Source organism: Anopheles cruzii, chromosome 3, assembly GCF_943734635.1.
Source record: "Anopheles cruzii chromosome 3, idAnoCruzAS_RS32_06, whole genome shotgun sequence".
In the NCBI taxonomy this organism is placed as follows: domain Eukaryota; kingdom Metazoa; phylum Arthropoda; class Insecta; order Diptera; family Culicidae; genus Anopheles; species Anopheles cruzii.
The window spans coordinates 22,026,000-22,050,757 of record NC_069145.1 but is presented as its reverse complement, the minus strand read 5'-3'; the positions used below and the strand labels follow the sequence as shown (position 1 = coordinate 22,050,757).

Below are 24,758 nucleotides of genomic sequence, written 5' to 3'. Positions count from 1 at the left end.
TGGAAAACCTGTTCATTGCACGGTATTAATTTATTTATACTTTTTATTTTACACAACACAGAATACATTTGCTATTTATTAAATTTACAGCTGGGTGCAATAAAAAGCCAACGAGTGAAGAAAATGTTTAAACAGTGCTTGTCCATGGCGACCACTCAAACAGACGACAACTATCCACGGAATGGACATAATAAAGCAATTTCGAATGGAAACTTTTGTTCAATAAAATTTCCTAATTCGAACATATATCGAATGGCTTTTTTATTATTTCAACAATACTGGTGACGATGAACTGGAAATGCCTATTTTGTAAACATTGCTAAACGAAACATGGAAAATAATCTTAAGTATGTTTTGTTAGTTATGAAACCATTATTGACTCACAGCCGGTAATACGAAGAGATTCAAAAAGAAAATTCTGTTGATTAAATCGAGTTAAATTTTTTGCATGAAAAACCTGAAATCTGATGAAACAAATGATTAAACGGAGCTGAACTAAATTAAATTAAATCATGCGAAGAAGTCCTAAACTTTCCGCAAAATTTCACTTCGTTCGTTACTGCCTTTAGACGCAAGTCCTCGCAAAACCCTTTCGTCATGCAAACACGGATACTATGCTACCCCATGCTGCTTTTGCCTGTGCATCCAAAGGCAACCGTAACACACCGATAACGACTGATGGACACGATAGTGCGACAGGCGGTGCCAAAAACCGCAATAACAGATAGCTCCGGTTTGGCCCACCGGACCGACACAAACCGACCCCCGCGGGCCTTGGAGCAGCAGCATATCTTGCGCATCGCCCTAAAACTTACTGAGCCGGGCCGGGCGCGAGCACGTTTATGCGCAAACAGGGGAATCCATTAATCATCGCATCGTTTCTCATAAATCTGTCATCGTCTGGCGAGTTTTTCGCTATTCGCTAAGTTTTTTTTTTGGTTTATTTTCGCACTGCGCCATCTCTACTTTTGGAGTATCTTTTCCGTGCAGCAGCAGACCTTACAAACCCAATGGCGCATCTCCTGTGGGTGTCGAAGTAGGAACCTCGCTCCGTGAGTTCGAAGTGTGAGGGCGAAAAAAGAGTTTTTTCCCCCCTTGGGTTTGCAAATGAATCGCTTATCACCTCATTAGTGTGTTGCCTGCTGCCGTCAGATGCATCCAGAGCGAACATGGACGATAAACCGAGAGCGAACGGAGCCGATAGATGGAAAGATTCACACGGGATTTTTGCCGTTTTTGTACCAGTAAAAGTACAACCAGTTTCCGTTTCCGTCAATATCGTTCTGAAACAAAAACGGCACTTCGCTAACGGAAGTGATGTCAAAAGATGCATCAATCTTGACCACTAGAGGGCAGTGCCGGTGACATGATGTTGCCAAAGTGCATAAATCATATTTTATCGTTGACGACGTTTACCTCCAACAGACACAGCTCCACGATCACAAAATCCGGTTAAGTTTACTCAAGTGTACTAAATTAAAGATACTAGCCCATTGCTTAACATCGCTTTTGACCAACAAAGCTGTAAAAGAGCGAGTAGTTGTCGGATTATTATAGGTGCTTCCTTATGTATTAGCAGATCGGCAGGATGTAAGAGTTGAACATTAATCTTGTAACATAGTGTATAATCTTGTAAACGAATAATTTCTCATAGATGTAGAGCTCTACGTCCAACGATCTCTGTAACATGCTCCAAAAACATTGATTTACTTTTCATTGGCAACCTATAAGCATGATGCTATTTGGCTCTTCGATAAGACTTATTTCTCGAATCATAAAATACCCAAAGCTTTAATTGATGTTCATTCAATGTTTCAATGTTCAATGTTTTAATTGACCAAATATCAGGGACCACAAAATTGTCGATCATAGAACAAAAGAAACCTAACGTTTGTTTTAAGCACATAAACGAAAACAGGACCATTTCTCGTAATACAGTACTTAAATCCAGTGGCAACTCGGGAAGTAATATTGTCTGGCACTCCAGATGACAGTTTCCCATTCATTCGAACCTTACGACGACACAACGGAAGTATCGAATATTCGCAGTACGCAAAGGCGCCCGGCGGAACCATAATCATGCATTATGCATCCCTGCTGGCTGCCGCCAAACTCTTGTCTCATTATTAGCACCATTTATTACACTCTGAACCCGCTTGGCAATCGTAAAAGAATGCCGCCGCCGCCGCCGATGACGGAGGTCCGGAAGGTGAATTAGAGCGTTTGATACATCCGAACGCACGATTTATGGCGGTGTTTAGTGTGGGGCTAATTTTTTATGGCAGGTCATTTTTTGGCTTGGCTGACGGCAAATTGCTTCTCGGAAGCTAACCACGAGGCCACGCTTATCGTTTACGTTTCACATACGGCGCGTCACGCTTGAATGTACCCGTGTTCCGACGTGTTCCAAACCAGCACAGTGCAACAATCCGAAACATGAAGTCACCAACATCTTTCTGAACGGAAAAGCTTAAGCTAGAAACCGAATTCTAAGAATAATCCATTTCTCGGGGAGGTTTGTTTTTTAAAAAGGCCCATGTTTTGGGTGCGAACAATTTGTTGGCTGTTGTTTCTGTCCGAGCGCCAGCGGCTCGAAACAAACTTCCGGCAGCTACAAATCAAAACTAATACAAAACAATGACTAGCCTCGTCGATGCTGTTCAACACACGCTGCCCGCGCTGGTGGTTTAGATCGCTCGATTAGTCGCGCCAATGCGCCTGCGGGAGGGCCGTCCGAAAATGATGAATTACTTGCCGCACCATAAAAACCGCGATCCACGCGAGAACTACAAACACGGATCTAGCTTGTGCAAGGAGATACGATTTGACACGTTTGATCGGTACAGGCGGTGCCAATGCAACGTGTGAGATGTAGCCCGCGGGTTCCGGGGGTTTCCGCAATCGAATCAGCCACAACACCAACACTTTAGCCCATGGTAAAATCGATGGTTACCCGCTGCACACCACCGAGCTGTGGTAACGAATCGATTCACAGGCCAACTCCGAAGGCCAACATCATAGAACTGTGATTACAGGAAGTCCGTATACGCGGAGACCGTTTCGGCCGGGTCGACCAGAGACTGGCAGCAAGGTCACGGCCATGAAGTACCAAACAGATTTGTTCTCTTCGTTCGCTCCACGGTGAATAAATCGATGCAGCCTTATCGGCTAGTCTCAGCGAGTCCTCCTCAGTTAGGCATCGCACCCATCCCAAGTGCTCAAGAACGAAGAACGCTCATCCATCTTTCTGCCGTGGCTGAGGGCAGCCCATAACTCGTCGGTCTGGGACCAGAACTAATAAAAGTGACAATCACGAGATTTATTGAGTGATTTTTACGCGGCACACGGACCGTGCACGTACCTTGCCACCTTACGTTCCACCGTTCGGAGGGACGGCGATTAAGGTGAACCCGTTCAGCCGGCCATCCGTACGCCGAAACCCATCCCACCTACCGGCAATCAGGCTGCTCCAGGAACCGCGAGCGCAGGATCGGAAATTAAAGTCACTTTGGTACCAGATACGGTACCTCAGGGCGAAATGCGAATAACTCACCTGTGAAGGGAAGATAAGAAAACGAAGATCGTTAGCATTTTCTTTTTGAATTTTTGCTTACTTTCGCCCAACGAGACAAGTAGTTTGGGCCGAACCGGAGGACATTAGTACGCCCATTTGGGAAGGGTGATTGGGTTGGGAAGGAGGTGATTAAATAGGATATGGCCCAAAATCGGCCATTAAAAAGGTGGCGTCCCAACCCATTATGGCCACGAAGTGAGTGTAGAGCTGCCGGCTGGCACAAACATGGAAATCCGTGCTGCTTCCGGTCGCAGTGCAGCACGTCTTGCTCTCATGCTTCGTTCCATCAGCGACCTTAATTAACCATTCTCTCTATCTCTCCGTCGCTCTGTGCTGTGTAATCAGCAAATGAAGGAGTTGTTACAGTGTTTGGTAACAATGCAAATATCCCGTCGCCCGGAAGTTCGCCGTCCTGTTTGTATCCTGGCCAAAAAGCACATAATAAGTAGTGCCGCGACTAATAGGATTACGGAAAAATGATCTTGCACTTCTTGCAGTTGCACGCCATCCCGTACGCTCCTGCGGCTCTCGGGTTTTTGGAATAAAAGTTCGCCCATCTTCCCGTCGCGTCCTTCGCTCGGCAAACATTAAGCTGTACGCCGCCGCTCACCAGTTTGGCTTTCCGCCCCCCCTTGGCACCGTTCGGCACATTATCCATTAGTCAAAAGCTTCGCTCTCATGCCCAACTCGATTCCAGTTCCAAGGGTGTCTCAAGAAGCCAGCCCAGAAGTGGTACCAGGGGATAGAAAAACCAGGAAAGGAAAAATTTCACTAATGATATTATACTTAGAGCTTCCACAGCATGACGAACGAGAATTCCGAATTCCGGCGGACCAGCGCGCTTGAATTTGCGCTCAATCAGGCTTCCGGTAGCCGGTGTCGGAAAAGCTAGCATATTGGTCCGGGGACCCACCGCTATGTACCAAGCGGCTGCCCGACGTACGGATGGCGGCCACCGGGATGCACTCCGCTTGCAGGAAACTAATTGAACATTTCCTCTATTTGCCGACATCGCGTGCTATTTCAAGGGGGTCCACTGGGCGAACGATGATGCACAGCCCAGCACACACCCGATCCACACACACACACACATACGGAAAACTCGGTTGATTTAATACCAGGCGCCCACCGCAACGGTTGAAAGAACGCACACTACTACGTGGTTTGATGATTTGCTGAATCGGCATCCCCCAGCGAGCAGAGATTGATTAGGATCTCCACACCTAGAGCGACCGATTTTCCGATGAAGTGGCCGAACTCACGTTCGAAGTTAAACGAAGATCCAGAGATAGGGCCCATCGAATTCGTCGTGCCAGTTTTGTTCGATCGCCGCTGTCGTTGCCGTTGCCTAGCAACGTTTGCAATCTTACAAGGCGATCAAGCGCTTTCGATGCTTTATGCATAGCCGAAAGTTTACTTCCATAGCTTTACAGCTAAGTGGAGCGGCCACGGTCAGGTACCTTTTTTAGGACCTCAAATGGACTTTAAATCAGGCCCTAAATCAGATGCCGCTTTTTTATTATGTTACAGATGGGCTTAAAAGTCAATCGGCATAAATCGTCACTTCGGTGGTTTATCGACAGAGAACGGGGTCTTGTCGATGTTGAGAGCCCCCAACTTTGACACTTTGCGTTTCCCAAAAGTTCCAAATCAAATTTGAAAATTTGCCCACTTTTAACCTTCGCGTTTCATAATTAACGCGAATTTCCCGACCGTTCCGTTAGTTCTTGATGATCTTCCTGACGCTCCTGGGTGGCTCCCTCGCCCGGTACGGCCAGTGATTTACCGAACGATGTAGCAATCATTAACGCCTTGTTCGGGGTTATAAATACGGGCCGATCGATCCCGCCGCCGTATTAAAAGCGATTTCGCCACGAAAAGGCAACCCATCAGCTGTTTCTCCGGCTTATACGCATACACATTTTATCGCACATCATCATCATTAGTTCGCCGGAGCGCTTGTGCGAATGTCTTTCGCCGTGGCGTGGCACCGGTCTTATCCGTGGCGTGCCGAAACTCATCATCTGCCACTTCCCGAGAGCAGGGCGCTCCCGCGGTTGCGTGACGGCAATCAATTACCTAACCGAAAATCAATAACCGATTGCACCGACGACGACGATAATGGCTCACTTTGCACTTCCTTTGCACAGCCCTCCGCCACGAAAGGTGGCCTAACTTTCTGGCTCATAATCATTACCACGAGCGGCACTACCCACCCGGAGATGGACCCCCCCCACCCCGCGGTTCGCTCCGCCCGTTAGGCTCGAAATGGGCAATCCAAGCGCTTCGGTCCGGTTTCCCAGAATTTCCACACGGGACTTTCCACGGCGGGAGGGGCAGGCGCGGAATTCGAAGCGAGCCGCCCCAAAACGACAGGATATCCATAATTATCTTTTATTGCGATACAAAACACCGGGCCAGCCCGGCGGTTTAACTTTCGGTGCGAAATCAATCGTCCGGCGGGTTAATTGAAAAGCGATCCGCCGGCATCGAGCAGCGCGAAATCGACTCCCGCGGACATCAAACGCGCGGACCTCCGGTAATGTCCGCCCGAGAGAGAGAGAGAGAGAGAGAGAGAGAGAGAGAGAGAGAGAGAGAGAGAGAGAGCGAGGCCACTAATTAAGAGTGACGCTGCCGAAAAGGTCCCAGGGCCAGCTTCCAGCAGCATTTTATTGGACGAGCGGATTGGTCCCGAAATGCGTTCGCCGATAACTGACAGCGCGCTGCCAGCCCGGAGGAGGGCGTTCGCCATTTTGTGCACCATCCCGTGACGGTGGCAGCGGATTAGTAGTGATAGTGGAAGTAACAGCAGTGTTAGTAGAGGGTCCTCCAGGGACTCGCTCGATAATAGTTGCGTGTTGCCGTGGCCTTGGTTTTAGTCCGATTAGTCCGGTGCCCTATTTTTCTGCCCCTCCGCTTCTGGAGGTAGGTTAGGTGACGATTTTCGCGCACGTAACGGTGTTAAAACTTTAAGCCGCGCCTTTTCGTGGCTTTCTTGGGGCGTTGATTTTACGTACATCGCTCATTATCTCCCACAGCGCACACACATTACACAATGCGGCCCGCATCTCGTGGTACGTGAATCCCCGGCTCAATGTGCTGCTTCCCGTGGGCACTGGGGGCGTGTTGGGAAGCGGAAATGGGCGCCACAGCCAGCACTTCGGATCGTCGCATGCCGTTGTTTGTGTTGTGCAGCCTACCAACAACATTTGTCTCTAGTTTGTGACGCTGTGTGTCCTGTTCCTTTCGGGCACGGTGTGCTAGCGGCCATTCTGGCGCGCTCGCTGCGACACACGTCCCACACTTTGCATACATTCCGGCGCACGACGTGCTCTACAACGGTAACGGGGGTTTGCACCAAAGTGCTCACGGTAACAATAGGGATGGTCTAAGCCCCGGGGGGGGTGAAACAGGAATAGGACGACGGTGCCTGAAAAGGGGCTCTCCGATTGAATTCACGAGCAACGATCATCGGTAATGTCTTTCAGAAGGCAACACCGCTTTTGGCGGGTTTGCAAATGGCACCAACTGTAGGAGTTCGAGACCGACCGACCGGAGTCACCAAATGGCGGATACTTTTCACACACCAGAGAACGACCGTGCGCCCGTTTTTGTGAGGCAAATGAGACCGGGCACACTTGAGCTTGGGCGCCGAAACACATTTGCATCGAACAAACGCTGGCAGGACAGTCATTAAACCAGAGGCTGTAGCTTTTTCCCGGTGTTAAGCGTGTGTTCCAAGAAGTTCCACACATCCTTTCGTTCAATCTGTGAGGGACAAATTACGGCCACCTTCGACCATTGATTTGCTGCCTCGTTTGACCTCCACAGAACCAACACACGACACACACTGCTGGTTATTGTCTACCCTTCAATAACCGTTCCGAAGGGCCAGCAAGCCATTCGGCACAGCAAATAAGTTGCCGGAGTTCCTGCAAGACGTTGCATAGTTGATTCTTGTGCCGATGTCGGGGGGAACACGTTCACAACGGGACCACCCAGCGCTCGTTAGTCTTCGTAGATGGGCAGCAAAGTTGCTCGCCCCAACCCGGGCTGAAAGCAAAGTTCGTGGTGTTCGGTGAATTACGTAATCCTGATGCCAGTAGTAGTTTACGAACTTTCCTAATCAATAGCCAGTTCTATTCGGGTTTCTCTCCCCCCGGGCGGGAGCTTCCTACCTTACGATTGGGCGCCCGGGACCTTAGGGCCACGCTCCAGGAATATTTGATTTCGTCTTGATCAATTACCACGGGGCGTTCGGGGAGCGGAAGTCGCGCTGAAGCCCAACATGATTACGTAAAAGAACCGATAAAGCTCTCAAACCCCGGCAATATCTTGCGTTCTGGTGGCGCAACTCTGAAAGCGAACGTGAGCCTGACGAAGTACCGTGATCCGCTTCGAGGAGAACCACCAGATCACCAGAATTTGCATACCGGGGTGTTGACACGGTGCATCGATCTTCCGGTGGCGTGGCATAGCACTAAAATAAACGAATTCCAAATACAACAACGTCGCCGTGGAGTTCGTCCTCGTCGTCGTCGTCGTCGTCGGATCGATGTTTTGGCTGCTAAATTGCTGCTCTTCCCGCTGACAATAGCACTTCATCCGACCGAACGACCAAGACACAGGACGCATCCTCCTTCTGGATGTGTTTTCCTGAAGAAGGGAAAAGTAATTGTTCCGTTGCAATGTGCGACTCTTGAGGCGCATCCTAGACGACCAATCGCATTCACTCGGAAGGAAGAAGCCCCGAACCATGCGGTACGGAGTGCCGGTCCCGGCGTAAAGGAATGTCGCCGCTACTTGAGATATTCTCATGCTCAGACGCAGTTGGTCTCCTTCCCATCTGTCAGCTTTTCCGGTGAGCCTTGACGCACAATCTGCTATCCGCCGTCCGTGATGGCATTACAAGCCCGATAGTCGATCCCATCAAAAGGGGCCCGAAAATGGCAACACTGTCCCAGTACGGGCGCTTCTCTAATCCCTTCTCGTACCACCCGGATCGAGGAGCACACAATGGGCGCTCTTGCATGAAGAACGACACGCCACGTCGCCCGGCGTCGGTGGTCTGTGTTTGTCATCCCCGTCACCGTCAGGCCCACTCCCGGGTGCTGTTTGCCGTGCTTGGGACGGTGGTGCTGATCTGTGGCACTGGCAAAACTCTTTCCATTCCGAATCGATTCCAGGGCCCGCTAAAATCACATCCCGACAACGCAGCCCGGGATCGATGGCCCGGCCAAGTGGGAAGCTTTTGGATCACATCGTGGCATCGAGGTTCGCGATTGCACGTAATGTCGGGTTAAACCGAATGTCGAATTGGAAAGCGAACCGTATCGGACGACATGGCGAAAGATGAAATTGCATCGAAAATAGATTTCCAACGATGTGTGCGGCCAGGCCAAACACACACACACCGTATTACACGGCGCCGGGTGAAAAGTGACATTTACATGCACTCTTGCGGCCCAACGATGGGAGTTCTATTTCACGCATGCATCTTCGGTTGGTATCGAAATTCCTGCCAAATCCTGCGGCACCGAGGCTTAGCGCGGCACTGATTTAGTAACGTTCGGGAGTTTTGCTTTCGATTGGCTACTGGCCGTTCCGGGTACGACTCGATCCGGCACATTCCATCGCCAGTTTCGCCGAAAATCATCGCCGCTACCTAACTAATCAAACCGGGCACGGCTCCGGCCATCAAACATTCTGGCCGACAGTGCCAGTGACGGCTCACGGCCCCAGTTACGCCACTTGGGCAGCCTTCGGCGCTTGTCACCCTGCCACAGAGAGAGCTTCCCGTTCGAGAGGTCCATCAATCAACGGGGAGCTCAAACGCCGGGGACTGGCTACTGGCGCTGGCGATGATACCCGACCATTCTGGCGTTGGGTACACTTTATCAAACATTTACCACGCCTCCCGCTTCGGAGCGGTCATCGATCTTCACTAGAAGATGGGCCCAGCAAGCTCCAATGTTGCGCTACCCATCTACCAACCGATGGACTTCAAAATGTTAACGCATTATTCATCGTTCCCTAGCTCCGGGTCCCAAAAGAAAAGGGTAAGCCCTCTATAATCACGGCGGGGCACTCTTCATCAAATCAAATATTCCCGTCCCTCGGCCAAGGACGGGCGCCACACCGCACCGCAATCGGAACCGACTGTAAACCGCGCCGTTTACTCATTGAAATATGAGAAACCCGAAAACCGACACCGTCAACTTTATTGACTGAGGCCGACGACGGCGGAGCCCTCGAATTTCTGTGCGCCTACGGTTTATGCAACCCGCACGACAGCCAGGCCAAACACACAGGCTGCGGAAAACCCTGCTGAAAAATAGACGAAGGCGACCTGAGTGGGTTGTTTGGTCCCGATGGAAACCTCACGCACGCACACACACACACGGACACGCACACGGAGGTCACGGATCGATTCGACGGACGCCTTCCAACAGCTCGAAGCCACGGCACAGCACAGCAAACCCCAGACCGCGCCGTTAGAGTTGGGACGGAATTGTCATTCTGCGAGAAACAAGGGGTTTAAACCCGAAGGACCCGGCCCCGGTGACATGCCCATTGTTTCTCACTCGGTTTCTCTCTCTCTCCGTCCCTGTCTCTCTCCCTTTGAGACAAGAAAGTCAAGCACGTGCTCACACAAAGACTCACGGATTGGTACCTCAACGGGACAACCCAACCACACCCTAAACGGGACGCCATTTTCGGCCGCCACCAGGTCCACCATTAATTCTTTATTTGTATTGCCCTGTGAGCGTTTCATCACCTTGACCATCTCGGGCGGCCCACAGGGGGACCACGAGCGACAGAGAAACTCATATTCACCAACTCCTTTCCGACGTCGGAACCGTCGTCGGAATGGCTGGCCAGGTATTATATGGGTCGACACGTTGGATTCTCGTTTTTCTTCCTTTGGTGCGACTATGGAAATGGGAAAGGACATGCGGTGCCGGGCCAGATCTAGCTGGAGGGGTGCAACTATTTTTGGAGTGGCGAACGCACGGGCGCGCGCGCCATGTTGTTGTTTCGATCGATTTCGCCTCTTCCGCAGGACGAACTTCGTGGTGGAAGGTCCCCATCGTCCACTGTTCCCCACTAACTGTGGGTCGGACTTTGGGTTGGAAAATTTGGCGAAAGTTGGTCAAATGTGTGTGACTTCTCGGGCAACATAAATTATGCCGTCCGTCCGTCCGTCCGTCCGTGGTGGCCGTGAAAGAGTTTGGGACAAACACACGACTGTGTTTGGCGCCATTTTGAAAAACGAAAGCCAACACCAATCGATACGGCGGCCCCCAATAACCCAATGTCGATGTCGGACGCGATGTTGTCAGCGGCAAACGTTCGAGAAACAATGGAAACTTCAGCGGGAAGGATAACCGCCCCCGGGGGGGGTGGAGCCCAATTATGGATCCGGACGGTGGGAGCAGGGTCGCGCTTTTGTATTGCCGCTTTGGCCAGTGTATTGAAAACAATCACAACCGGCTCAGGTCGCCGCACTTTACGAGCCTGCCATCGACCGGGATGACATTAAAATAATAGCGGAGCGCTATAAAGTTCCGAAGGTCCGTTAAGGACACCCAGGAATCGAGCCCGCCGCTGCTTCCGGTCACAGCCGGCACTTCGGGCCGGCGCTTCTGGTCCGCATCGATCGGATCAATGTGTTATTGGCTTCGGTACAATTATCCCACCCCATCCCGTAGGCGCAGCAGCGCATCATAAATTATTCCCTCCCAAAAGGGCACGGACGGAAATATTCTCCACAACCGGTCCATCGGTCCAGCGGTCGTTCTGAGCGTCTTACGTAACCGCCGCCGCCGCTGCCGAGGGCATACACGCACACAAGTGGACATAAAACGCCGGCAAACTTTACCTTTGGTTTTAGTCCTTCCGCATCCGGGGATGTGGAGGTCTAGGCGAGTGTCAAGTGTCAGAGCGGATTCGCTGAAAGGTTCCCGACCGACCGACCGACGGAGACACGTTGAAAAACAACGCCTAATGGGTTCGAGCGGGCGAGGTCAACGGTACCACATCATGAAACATTCAGGCAATCGATCCCTTTGTCTATTGTTTTACTGACGCTGCGAACTAATGGAGCCATTGTAAAGGTGTCAGCAGGATCGAACCCGAGCGAAAAAAAACCAAGCGGTAATGAATTTTAATGGCCACGGCTCGGCTCGATGGCAGCAAAACCAAGTTAATTAACTTTTATACTACCAACAAATCGGGAGGCCATTTTTTGTGCACAAAATCGATGCCGTGCAACATTCTTCATTACCGATGAGCGTGAATAAAACAATTCGAGCCTAACGCGGCACACGCAGCGGCACTAGTGCGACACGAAAAAGAGGCCTCCGTTACAGATAATGCAAGTCGCCGCTTGTGTTGCACTAATTGAGGAATAGCCTCGATGATGGCGCCCTTTATTGGTGGGTGGCTCTTCCATCCTGCCGGTATACAATGTACTGGCTTTGCATCGTTTTCTATCTCGATACAATTATTCCGGCGTCGTGTGGCCCAACTTCCGATCGGATCTCGCCGGCGGGTGGGGGGCCAATTATCGGTTGTTTATCAAATAAGCGAAACTTATTTTTCCATCCATCGCCATACGCGCTCTCTCTCTCGCTTTCTTTCTATCTCTATCTGTCGTATCGCCTTTTTCTTACAGTTGCCAGGAAACGGTATCCTGGGGCGATGCGACAATTCATGGGGGCTTAATCCTTCGGTCCACCAGGACCGAACCGATGGCTAGTCCCGGGGTTTTGTTATGCAGCGACTGTCATTGTTATGGTCATCCTCGGTAAAGGGGCACCGCCTGCTACCGTGCCGATGCTCTAACTTCCGACCAACTTCAGCAACATTTCTGCTGCTGTTCCACGTTTGCTCCCGCCACGATTGGCGGCCTGCTTTTACGGCCCCCGCGTAAGGGCATTTGTTATTTATATTTTTATCGCAACCATCGTCCAGACTGACCACCACCGAGCCGGATGCTGCTGGTGATGCGAAAGAGGACAAATTCCGTCGGCTGTAAGGACACAGCTTCATGTAGTAGCACACCCCTCGGGGTGCCGATCGGACAGCTACACGACATCGTTTTGACTACCGAGTCCGAGGCCCGAAGGCAATAAGGATGCGAGAGAGTTAGGCACGGGGAAAAAGTTTTCCACTTATTGGGCCGGAAAACTTGTGCCGATCAATTGATAGATTCATGAGCAACGAAGTTGCTACAACGGCTTGTTTCGAAAACATAAAACTGGGTAAGCGAAGAGGGAAAGGGAAGGGACCACAAGGTGGAAAACTGAGCGGAGATGAGCAAAACCTTCGACAGAGAAAAAAAGGAATACAAAAGTTGCAAAACATTATAAAGTTGGGCAAGAGCGGGTAACCAAATGATATCAATTAGAAAAGTGAAAAAATATAATTGAGCGAATGCTGACCGAACATAAGTAGTACTAAAAACGCTGACCAAAAGTTCAAATATTTGAATCACAGAAACTGACATTTCAATCAATCTGACAACGTTTCAGCGCGAGCGTTGCTCTAAGAAAGAAGCGAGAAACAATATGTTTGTATTAACACTGGGAACAGAAACGCAATAGGACCATCCGAACGACGCCTACTGAGTGACTCACGCAACGTAGAGAGCTGCTATAAACACTGGGCTCGGGGTAAACGGAGTCACGCAACCCCGGCGAAGATCGACAGCGATTATGCTGTGGCTAGCAGAAAGGGTTACGCACGCGACCCCACAGAGTTAGGCCTCCGTTAGCATAAGATTGATTTGGATTAAGATTATGATTAGGTCGATCGCGGATGGAGGTTGCGATGTGCTAGGAGAGCAATTTGAAAATGTGAAAACAAAAATGATTAGAAATTGAAAATAAAGGAGTGAATCACGAAATGGCAGAACATTTAAAACATGCGAAGGACACACGCAAATCACAGTGAAAACTAATTTTCGTATTGCGCAACGAATCCGCGGCACAGTCTCTGTGACTGTGGTCCCTAATCTAATCAAGTACGCGGCCCATAATGAAGGCATACCGATCGAAGGCTACCGAAGGAAAATGAATCATTTGCATATCAGTCGCATAAATCGATATCCGTTGGCCATACAGGGCCGAGCCGGGCGATAATTGAAATTGGGCAGTGGCATGGCAGGCGAACGCGCTCCCATTTTATCTAGGGCCTCGCAACCATCGGGCACACACCGATTATTATCCCATTTCGGTAGTAACCCTGCTGTGGCCGGAAAGGCTGTGCAAATGACCAACGTTTTTGCTGGATCCGGTCCGCCGTGTTCGTCGATTTTGTTTCAGGATGTTTCCGGTCCTTCGTGCGTTCGAAAACAAGGCGCAAAACGGATCCCACGTCTGCACAGTTCAGAACGCCGCCCCCACAGCCTGGCAAGAAACAATCGGTCGTGACCGGAAAAAGGTGGAATACCAAAACAGCCACATCATCAGGCGGCGCGGCCATCGATGCGATCGATCGATCCACCCAACGCGCCCTAGCCGTAGAAAAACGGGCAGCGCGAGAACCTAGCAAACCCCAGAATGGGATTTTAATTGAATTAAGACGGGGGCCTCTGACCCGTTGAGTCACACGACGGAGGGGGGTGGCAGTGGGTGGCTGGTGCACCAAAACAAACACAACCACACGACGAAACCTGCAACATGCGATTCGTGAGCGCAAAGGAAAACCCCAAGCAAGAGCAAAACAACACTGACAAACAGCGCGCGCCGCATTAGTAGGCCGTTTGGCCGTGTGTGTTCAGTGAACTGTCAAAAAGTGGATCGATATTTGGGAAACCGAGCCCGAGCCCGGTCGGTCGTGTGAAAGTTCGAGCAAAACGCCTGCGGTAACTTTCCCTCTATTGTTTGCCGGATTGACGAGGAACAACAAAACGGTTCACATACCCGTTAGGCGCCGAACGGCGGTCGAGCAAGCAAGGTCTTCAGCAAGTCAGCAACGCACACACGCACACACACACGCTGGCGGATTTGACACTAGCAGCGGCCGTAGCAGCAACAACAACAAAAAGGTAAACACACTGCACACACTGCTGTCGAGTCCGAGTCTGAGTTACAGAGCGTTTCCGTTGGGAGGGAATGAGTAATGGGGGTGGTCCGGCGTAGTAAAACTGTCCGCACCGTGCACCGCGTGTGATGGACACTGCCCCCCGGAAGCGTGTGGACAGCGCGTGGGGTGCGTGTTTTGATCCGACGGCCTCCCGCAACCTGTGTCACTTTGGTGCCGTAGCACAACGGACACCGCACACACTCACACACACACCGAGCGATTCACGCACACGGCCACTGCATACGCACCGCGGCACGGTCAGCGTCTTGTGGTGGGCTTGAAAAATGCACATGCACCGGTCGCTGCTGGCCACCCAGCCACCTACACACCTACCAGCCCCACCCTGTTCCTGCGCTGGCCACTTCCTGCACCTCCACCGCACCGCACCGCACCTGCTCTGTTGTACCCGGGTTCCGGAGCTCCGGATCGTCCACCAACCGCGGAAACGCACTGCTGCTGTCGAGACGGCGTGAGACTTTCGGACCACTCGTTCTGCTGTCAGAAGTTAGAGGTTTGTACGCGCTGCGGCTGTGGTCTGTCCGCGACCGGTCACTCACGGCTAACGCTCTCTCACCCGCGTATTTGCTCTCTCTCCGGCCACTCACGAGCTCTCAATCGCCGCTGTCTCTCTATCTCTGTCGCACTCCCTGTGCCCCTCGGAAAAGCTCGTGGAAAACTCGCTCTCTCTCTTGCTCAAACACACACACACACTCCCGTCGGCTCCCCGCCACGTGACACACACGGCGCGGCGGCTAAATTTTCATCGCCTGCTCCTCGCTCCGGTATCGATCGGCGAACGACGGCGGACGGCACGCGCCAAAGCGATCGATTTGGAGTGTTAACTAAACTGCCAGCTACCTGCACACCTGGTCCGGACTCCGAGAAGGCTACGGGAACGGCAAGATTAAACAACACTCAACGCTGGCCAACACTGGACACTGGATTCGAAACCGGTGCACCGGAGCCGCCCGCACCGTAAACCGAAAACAATGGACAACCGAAAGACGGTCACACGAAAAGCTCGCTCCACCGTAACTGGCGTGTGCTCGCGTACCCACTCGCGTTACTCTGCGCGGCTCCTGCCAGCTCCACAGAGCCCGCTGCTTCGGAGCGGAAGTCCTTTCACCCCCGTGCCGTGTGTCGCGTGGTCGTGTCGGGTCGCCCAACGAAACGATGACGTAATGGAGGCGCCTGCGCCTGGTTGCCCTCCCTGGTTGCACACTGGTGGCGGCGACGGGCCGCTGTTCCTCTCTTACTCACCTGCAGTCCTCTTGTCCTTGTTGTCCTGGCACTCACCACGAGACGACGGCGGCGCATCAATCAATAACAAACAACAGACCACGATAATGCGCCACCACACGCGCCGAGAAGTACTCACACACACACACATACGGTCCGGTTCTTCTGCGCCTCTCCAGGCCCCTTGCCGGGGGGCACTGTCGTCCTTTCGTCCTATACGTTTGGCCTCTCGCACCGGAATGCGGCTTCAGTGGGCAAAATAGAGCAATAGATGTGTGCGTGCGTTGGGAGGGTGGTGGGCCCTCGCGGGTCCCGGTCACTCACCCACCCACGGTTCTCGCAGGATTCGGCAGGGAGTCCTTTCGGGTGACGAGCCGAACCGCCTTCGGTACCGGACGGTTCGGTCGGAAGCGGTTCGCGTTTGTCGTGGCGCGCGCTTCGGCACGTCGTGTCCGTAAGCGGCGAATGCACCGTTTTATCGAGTGCTCTCTGTCCCGCTTCGACCTCGTGCAGCCTCGTGCATTCCCGCACGCGAGCGTATCCCGAGCACGATGGTTGCGCAACGGTTCCCGCTGGGCTCCTCGTCCCAACGCACGGACACCACACATCGCATCAACCACAACGAGCTTCCAACAGCGCGCCGAGGTTGTGTTCGCCGCCGGAACCACCGCCGGAACACAATCTTGGCCGTCATACACCGTCCCACAGCCCGGATCGCGATAAGAAACACCATTCGCTACCACCACCACCACCAACACCGTCGGTGGGCGCTGAGTAGCTGCCACAATGCTGCCGCTACTATTGTGCCACTTTGATGGCCGCACACCGCGCCATGCCACTCCGGCCCTTTCCACCCGTTCGATGAGTCGAACGTTGCTGTTCGGCTGTCGGGGGAGGTTTTGGGGGAAAAAATCCCTTGCCAAACTAAAGTTTTTGTCCCATTTTCACTCCAGGACTCCTGCCTGGAAACTGCTTTTTTCTGTGCTTGGAGAGGCCACTGGCCACATGATACTGCCACACGGAACACAACGAATGTTGGTCGCCGCCGCGGATCACCCAAAAAGAAGGAACCAGGGAAAGCAGTTGAACGCGGCCGCGGCACTCGCCGGGGGTCCAGGCGCGCCACCACGAGACTTCCGAAATTGTTAATCGACCAAAGCGCCACGAAGCGACACACAGACACGGGAGAGGACGGGGGCGGACCGGGGGTTGGCAGCCAACGCTACCGACCAGCTACCACCACAAAAACGGAGCTCCACAAATATCACTATCTAGATAAGAGCTTTTGGTGGGTTTCGGTGGCCCACGTCTTATCGGTTCGGTTACAGTTTTTTTTTTGAATTCCGAAAACTTTACAGAACGAAGCCCGACATTGAGGCCACGGTCCTTGTTTCATCGTGTAACGTGAGGATGGGTGTGTGTGTGGATGGCATCGAAACTGACGTTGGATGCGGGTGCGAGCTGTCATTTCCTGCGCTTTCCCAAAAGCCTCCCGAGAGAGATGGGTTTTAATAAGTGGCGTGGCGGCCCTATCAGTGGTTCGTATGTTTTATCGGTCGGCGAAGGCGTCGGTGGGCGCTAGAAACGTCGTGATGGGCTCGACAGCGATCACCGGAATGATGTTGGACTTTTTAATTAAATTCTGATAGCGTGCTGGCGTTTCCGACATGACAATGTTTGGGCTGTTTAGCCTAATGGTTTGGAACGGTGTGCTTAATGGTTAATCAATTGTTAATTGACATGTTTAGTTGTTTATTTAAAATTTTCCAACATGCTGTATGGCCAAATATTGGTCTCAGGCGAACGTGCCGAGTGCCTGGACTCGCAATTGGCGGTCGCTGTAGGTACACAAATCTGGTAGAAGCTACACTAGCAACGACTTGTGTGTGTCCCTATTTAAAACGTCATTGTTTGCATATCAAAGCATATGATTATTGAAATATATTTCATGAACGCCATGCTTACATACATTTTTCAAACTGTCATAATATTGTCGATGTTTAAGCGTAGCTTGAAGCATCGCGAAAAAGGACTTATCTTTTAGTACTCATCCATGAATATGTTCATAAATATGGTAATGGTGAAGTCAACGCAAAGTAGGAACCATTGCGCAAAAAGGTTGTTATTTATTTACTTCAATTTAGAAACATAAGGAAATTACAGCTGTCCTATTTCTAATAGATAACACAGATAACTTGTAACGAGTATTGAAACAGGAAAACGGAAACGGTTTCATACGGGAAATCATTTGCTACAAGCAGTTGTAATTCAATTAGTTTGATTTGACTCATGAGCGCTCGTTTGGTCAGCAAACCACAAACTGTAAATTTTGTTCGTCCCCATTTGACCGTTCAAATGGTACGCTCCAAAACTCAACTTCAACGTTGAAAAACTAATTTCAAACAACTCTTCTGAAAGCAGGATGGTTTTAATTTGATCAATGTTCTGCCGATGTAGTTCGAGGTTCCGAATTGTGTCGTTTCAACGACAGACTAAACTTGGGAGATGTTTGGATACGTGCTGTTTTGAGGGTTACTCAATTTTGCACAGCCCCTCAATACGTCCAGTAATAAGTTTCGTTAGTTCCGGTCGTATTTGTGGAAGAAGTCACTACTGGCAGTTTTGTTAAAACTGACAAAAGGAGGGCGCGTAGTTAGTGCATTCGCTATCCATTTCAGTCTGAACAACATTCCGAAGGTGCCAGAACACGATCACAATAGTAGATCGTTGCATCCGCAAAACCCCGAAAATGTGAGAATAGCTCCAAAATGGTCCCCGTTTTCACGAGGCCAACCATTTCCCGTGGCCAACTTCGGTCCGCACGGGGCGTTCGGTTTTAACATCATCGCTAAGCTACTTTCCCATCTAATCCTTCATCGCGCTCATTAACGGGGCAGTTTACTTTCGCTTTTCATCGCCACTTTCAACCGAGTTCTGGGAACCGTGAGCAGCAGCGAGCGGTTGCAGCAGTACTGAAAGCGGGCGGACCTTTGCGTCAGCGTTGCCGTCGAGCAGACGATTTAATTACAAACGAATGCTCGCGGACATTAATTAGCCATCTTAGGAGCCACCCTCCGTCCTAATCCAGCCTCATCTATACAGTACAAAAGCGTTCCCTTTTTTCACAAGAAAACTCCTTTCGTTGACGGCGGCCATTGTCCCGTTTTATGCTCCACTGCCATTGCTCTCCAGCCGAAGATCCTCTTGTTTCCTTTGTTTCCTTTTTTTTTGAACAGGTCAAGCATTAGATTAGAATCGGGTCATTATTCGGCACGGGTGGTCCCGCCACCCGCCACCGACAACCCGGGCGGCTCGTCATTGTTTTCCGGTCTATTCGGTTAGAAAGTAAACACAATTAAACCGACACAATAAGGCCTCGCATCCTTCCCCGCGGTGTGCACCTGCACAAGGTACGAAACGTGGGCGTTTGTGGTGGGCGCGGAGATTAAGAAGTTGGATGCTGGAGGACCTCCAAAGTTACGGCACCCATGGCAGGGACCCGAACCCGAGGATTTGTGGCGTACTTAATCATAAAGTCAAACACGCTTCGAATGTCGCCCTCAACCTGGTTTATGGGGGTCCTGTCAGGACCTGCCAACCTGCGTGACGCCAATGTTGTAGCGTTGGCCCTTTAATTTGTTTTTGCTAATTAAAGGTTAGCGAATGGACAGGAATTTGAGTGGTGATAAGTGATGATTTGCATTAATGTGGGCGTTCAGATGTGAACGTTCGATATTCCGGCACCGGACCTGCCTTATCGGTCCGCAGGCCATCGGTGCGGATAGATCGATGGAAATTTATTGGAAAAATGGTGACCCGATGGCAGGCATTTAATGATAATCATTCTGATATTTAGTTACAAGTCCGCCAACAATGGGACAACACAAAGAGGATTTTAAGGATTGATCTTTCACTAGAAAAGAGCTTAATCATATGCATGGTAATCAATCAATTTGCTCAACTCTCGAGTTGAACTCGTTCCAGCAGCACTAGAAGAAGAAGCAAGAATGTTCTAAATGTGGTGCTAAACTTCCAGTATTAATAATAAGCTCTCCATATTAGACCCACATTTAGTAGAGGAATAACTTAAAAGAGCGTAACAAAATCATTGTAAAGTTTTAAGTCTTTTCCAGTGTTGCTACTTTCAATGATGTATTCAATAATTTGGCTGTGTTCTGTTTCGATATAAAGTTCAGCCCGTGCTTCCCTTTCCATACTGTTGAGTTAAAATGGATCTAACTTATACATAATATTTAATATTTCCCGGCATTGAAAATAAAAACTACAAAACAGTGTTAATCGTTTACCTATTTGATACTTAGTTTTCATACGACTACACGAAACTTTACGTTTACATCGAACTCAGTACAGCGTTTAGAAAAACGGTAAAAACTGGCGATTGCCATAGGAAAAATATTAAAGAATAAGTCGAAAATATGCGAAAGGGAAACTACATTGTGATGACAACCCTGGCGCTTAGAAATAAAAGTTGAAACTAGGAAAATTCGCATGTTGTTAGGTATCCTGTGGAGAACTCCACCAAAATGCCATAAATTTGCGCTACTCAAATAAACAAAACAAAGACTACAAGTTACCGTAGGCACGCCTTAACCACCGCTTGACACCCTTAACGCACCCATATTACGTACCAGCGAAGAGAGATATTAAATGTAAGCAATAAAAAAACCGCACTCGCCGAGATAACAACTTCAGCTGACACTTATTCAAATTCTGGAATTTGTGTCACAATGACGCATAAAAGTGGGGCCAAGCTTCTGGCTGGCTCCCTCCCTCAGGATCGTTGCTGTTTACGCTGAACTGGCACCGAACTACGGACGTGCCTGTCGCGGGTTTCCATGTTCACCAAGCATTACGGGCTCCACCGACTCGACCCAAGTTGCCTTGCCTATTCAAATTGTAGTGGGGTTTTCGGAATGTTTTTTTTCCACCCTAGTTCCAATGACTCTCGACCACTAGACTCCTGTCAGGCGCCTGAAACCCCGCGCTGTCTAGTCCTCGCAATAAATTAAACGATCCCAATGACTGTGCCTTCCTCGGGTTGGTCGTTTTGCTTTTTCTTCGCTACCTACGGCATCATGTTCTAACGAGCCGCATGTAGCCGACCGTGCGTGCTAGTTGTCCTGTGTGTGGATGATACCCGACGCATGCTGACCAACGCAGTGGGAATTGTCGATGATACGGGCATATATTTGTACACGCAGCATGTTTTTTTTCGTAACGCATGTACCGAGCCGAGGCTCCACGATCCAGCGTTCCAATAACCTCGCCGCAAAAGGATGTCGTTTGTCGCTGCCGGCGGAACGCAGGTCCGGTCCCAAGGGCACGACCTAGCCCTGCTTCACCTGGATTTGCACTCAATTCGTGTGGCTCGTTGGGCCCAACGTCAAAATGTGCCGCCCGATCCCTCGGTACATCCTTCTTGGGGCCTTTTTTGTGGGGCCGCCGTAACAGGGAACTGCGGTATCATGGTTTCCACAGACCCACGCCCAACACTTCCGGCAACGACTACAACGGTAGTTGGCAAGATTTAAAGCAGCCGACAATCTGCCCCTGGGCAGAGCTTTAAAAAGTTCCCGGTAGTCAGCGACCTTCCCAGTAGTCCCCCAATCCCAGTAAACTAAAAGTCCCTACCCAGGATTTCCACACTCGGGCGCGGGTTACAAACGAAATCCTCAGTTTGGAGTGCGTTTTTGTTTGTAGTTTAACTTTGACAGGGTGTTCTAACATCGTCTGGAAAAGTATTGTTTGAAAGCATCACTGTCAAAACATTCCATCGGCTCGGGGAACTTACACCGTCACCGTGTTCAAAGCGCCCACCTTACACGTGTCTTGAATGTGTCCCTTTCTATTTTGACTCTCCTCGTTACAACACACATACACACGCGTGCACACACAGAGGTATGACGGCACAATATTGTTAAACGGTTTAGGCTTACTCAGAGATAGTTTTGACGTGTGACCAAAGCACACTTGATTCAGTTGGCAATAGATGGCGAACTTGAGATCACTCTGCAATGAATGCTAACATTTTCGACTGAAAGTTGCCAAACTCGAAAGAATTTTAAACATCATTCAGCATACGGCGATTAAAAGTAATTTTCACAAAACAATACTTTTGAGGTTATTAAATGTTTTATTCAAATTGACATAGATTTCTAATCGAGCAGCAGGAAAATGAATTACTGTAAGAAGTATTTCATTTTTCTGTAGAATGTTTGTATGAAGTGTTCAAGGAATCTCCTTCGCTGGAGCACATGTTGAGGCATTCGTTGATAGGAGTTATATGATATCTATTGAATACGTTAAACATTTGAACCTCCCGCAACGTGCTTAAAGAGAGTTTTGATGAGCATACATATGCCTTACACAGAAATTTATAAGTATTCAGATCTAGATGTTATGATTTCGTTCGTATACTTTTCATGTTGAATATTATAAGATCTGGAAATTCTTATACATATCGATAGCGATGGGTGTGAAAAATTCGACTTCCATTTGAAATGGGTAACGTTTAAATTTACCATTAATTCAATTAATCTCGTTGCACTACTGAAATCGGGTACGAGAAACCACTTACTGAAATGGTGGGCACTACTCCAAAACGGTTACATTCAATTTTTGGGCGGAAACAACAAAAAAAGAAGGGATTGCTTCCAATTTCGGTCCCAAACCAGCGAGCGGACTGGCGAGCAAAACATACACTTTGCAATGCAAATGTGCAGTACGTGCGCTACAAACGTTACGGCCGCTAGTAAACGACCACACGGGCGCCTGGGAGTTGTAGCCCTTTACTACTGGTCGCCGGTTCAAAGAGACACCTTCCCGAAGCCAATTGCAAAAAGTAACCGAAATCCTCGAAATTAATTTCCCTCGCAAGAAGCGGGACCGACCGAGTGGTGACGGTGCGATAATTGAAATTTGGTTCGTCCTTCGTTCTGCGCCGGGCAGACAGACCCCATCATAATAGGGTGACCGCATTTTCCGTGTTCAGCAACAGCAACAGCAGCGTCTGAGGGAAGCATTCCGAATGAGACGCCATCGTCATCGCCGTCGTCGTCGTTAACGATGGCCGTGCCCATTAGTCTCGTGCAGGAATGACTTGGCCGGCGCACAAATCGGACAAATACACAAAAAGTGGTGCCCGCGCTAAATGTGCGCAAATGGCCGAGTGCACCGGCCGAGCAGAGTCGCATTGCAACTCTGGGAGTGCTGCCTTGATGTGTAGTATTCTCTTCTTCTTTTTTTTTTGTTCTTACGCCACAAAGATCTAAGGCTAAAGTAAAGTAGAAAAAAAAATTCGTTTCCTCAAGTCATCTCTTCGGAAATGTTCCGGCGAATATCGAAGACGCACGCCGCCGCCCCGAGGAGGAGATGTGTCCGTTGGTGATGCTGGTGATGATGATGTGCTGACTGCTCGTTGAGCTCCGTCATTTCCGCTTCGCTTATCTTTTTTATTAAAACCTTGCCATCTGCGGACGGCGATGCGCTCAAGAGACCCAGAGTCCTGCGCAACGCAGCAACGTAGCCAAACGCAACACCTAGTTATGACTTTGTCGATTGTCTGGAAAACCGTTGTTGTGTCCCTCGTGTGTCGTCTCAGAACTCCGTGCCGGTCAATTAGAAAACTCAGCAAAAGATGTCCTCCTGGATGCTCCCGCGGCTTCAGGTAGCCCAACAGCGGACGAAGGAGATTTCAATTATGCCTCCGTATCGAAAGCATTGCTATCGAGCGGATACCGTTGCGGATTGAATCGAAAGCCAGAATCGAAAGAGTACACCTAGTTGAAACCGTACTCCAGAATCGCTGCAAGCGAACGCTGGCCAGCTGTCGGCAGCAGCAGGACTACCAAAGACACCACCGGTTCTTGACTCCTTCGGAGCGATGTTGCATAATCCTGGGTCGGGAGCACATAAAAAGTGCCCAGAAAAAAAGCCAACCCACCATAAAATGTACGCGGCAGCAAATATTTCGAACGAACCAACGAAGCTTATGTAACTCGATGCCCTCGGACACGCTCAGGTCTTCAGGTGCCCCACCTCTCGGGTGAGCCACCAGGGCCGGGACAGGCAGTAATTTGACTGGTTTCGGTAGGGAACGAAAAGCGCGCGCAGTTCGCTTGGCAGTCCGGCCCCGTAGAGGTTCGTTTTGCGATTTTCGACAGCTGTTGCAAAATGACAAATCAATAACACGGGCTCCGGACCCCGGCGGGGCGGGTCAAACGAACCACCGTCGCCTGCCCATACACCGGACTATCTCTGCCCGGAATTGAACCAATAAAATAAAATACTTGATGAGTCGGAAATAAATCCGAAGGAAGCGCTGCGCTGCCCGCCAAGGATCGCCGAACGGCTCGAAATCTGGTTCGACGTTCCTCCTTTTTGTTCCGATCTTTTATTTTTCGTACAGGTTTGTTGTTACTTTTCCTGCCGTTCACGAAACAGTTTTATTATTTCTCTTTCTGCCTGGTTATTTTCCCAATTTGTTTATGAGCTCCACCGGCATCGTGGCTCGTCACGCGGAAAGTTGTGATAAAATGGTCAGGTGGCACGGAAGTTTCGTCGGTTGATCTGCGCGAAAGGTATGCAAAGGGCACTAAGGGCACGTTCTGATCCGGTCTGCCGTGCTCGCAGTTGATCTGGTCTTCGCTGCGAACCGATAGATTTCCAATCACCATAAAGATCGCTTCCTGTCTGCCGCACTTTAGAGCTGGCTCGTGCGGTTGTCAATATTTCCGCCCGGTGGCGAACTCAACCCGAATGTAGACACATTTGGCGATTCAGCGTTCAACTTTATGCGTTGCTGTGGTTGTGGTGGAAACATCTTTAAATGCGA

The 24,758-nt window shown here is 50.2% G+C and overlaps 1 protein-coding gene across 3 annotated transcripts in view; it reads right to left on the bottom strand.

Moving 5' to 3' along the window:
• LOC128274307 (complexin) overlaps positions 1–15,145 on the bottom strand; it is a 159,563-nt gene extending 144,418 nt beyond the window's left edge. For 2 of the 3 annotated variants that reach the window (XM_053012456.1, XM_053012458.1), the window contains exon 1: positions 15,058–15,145. The gene's annotated coding sequence lies outside the window, so the exon portion shown is untranslated. The remainder of the gene's footprint in view (positions 1–15,057) is intronic. The other variant, XM_053012457.1, reaches the window with a different exon arrangement.
• Positions 15,146–24,758: the final 9,613 nt, after the last annotated feature.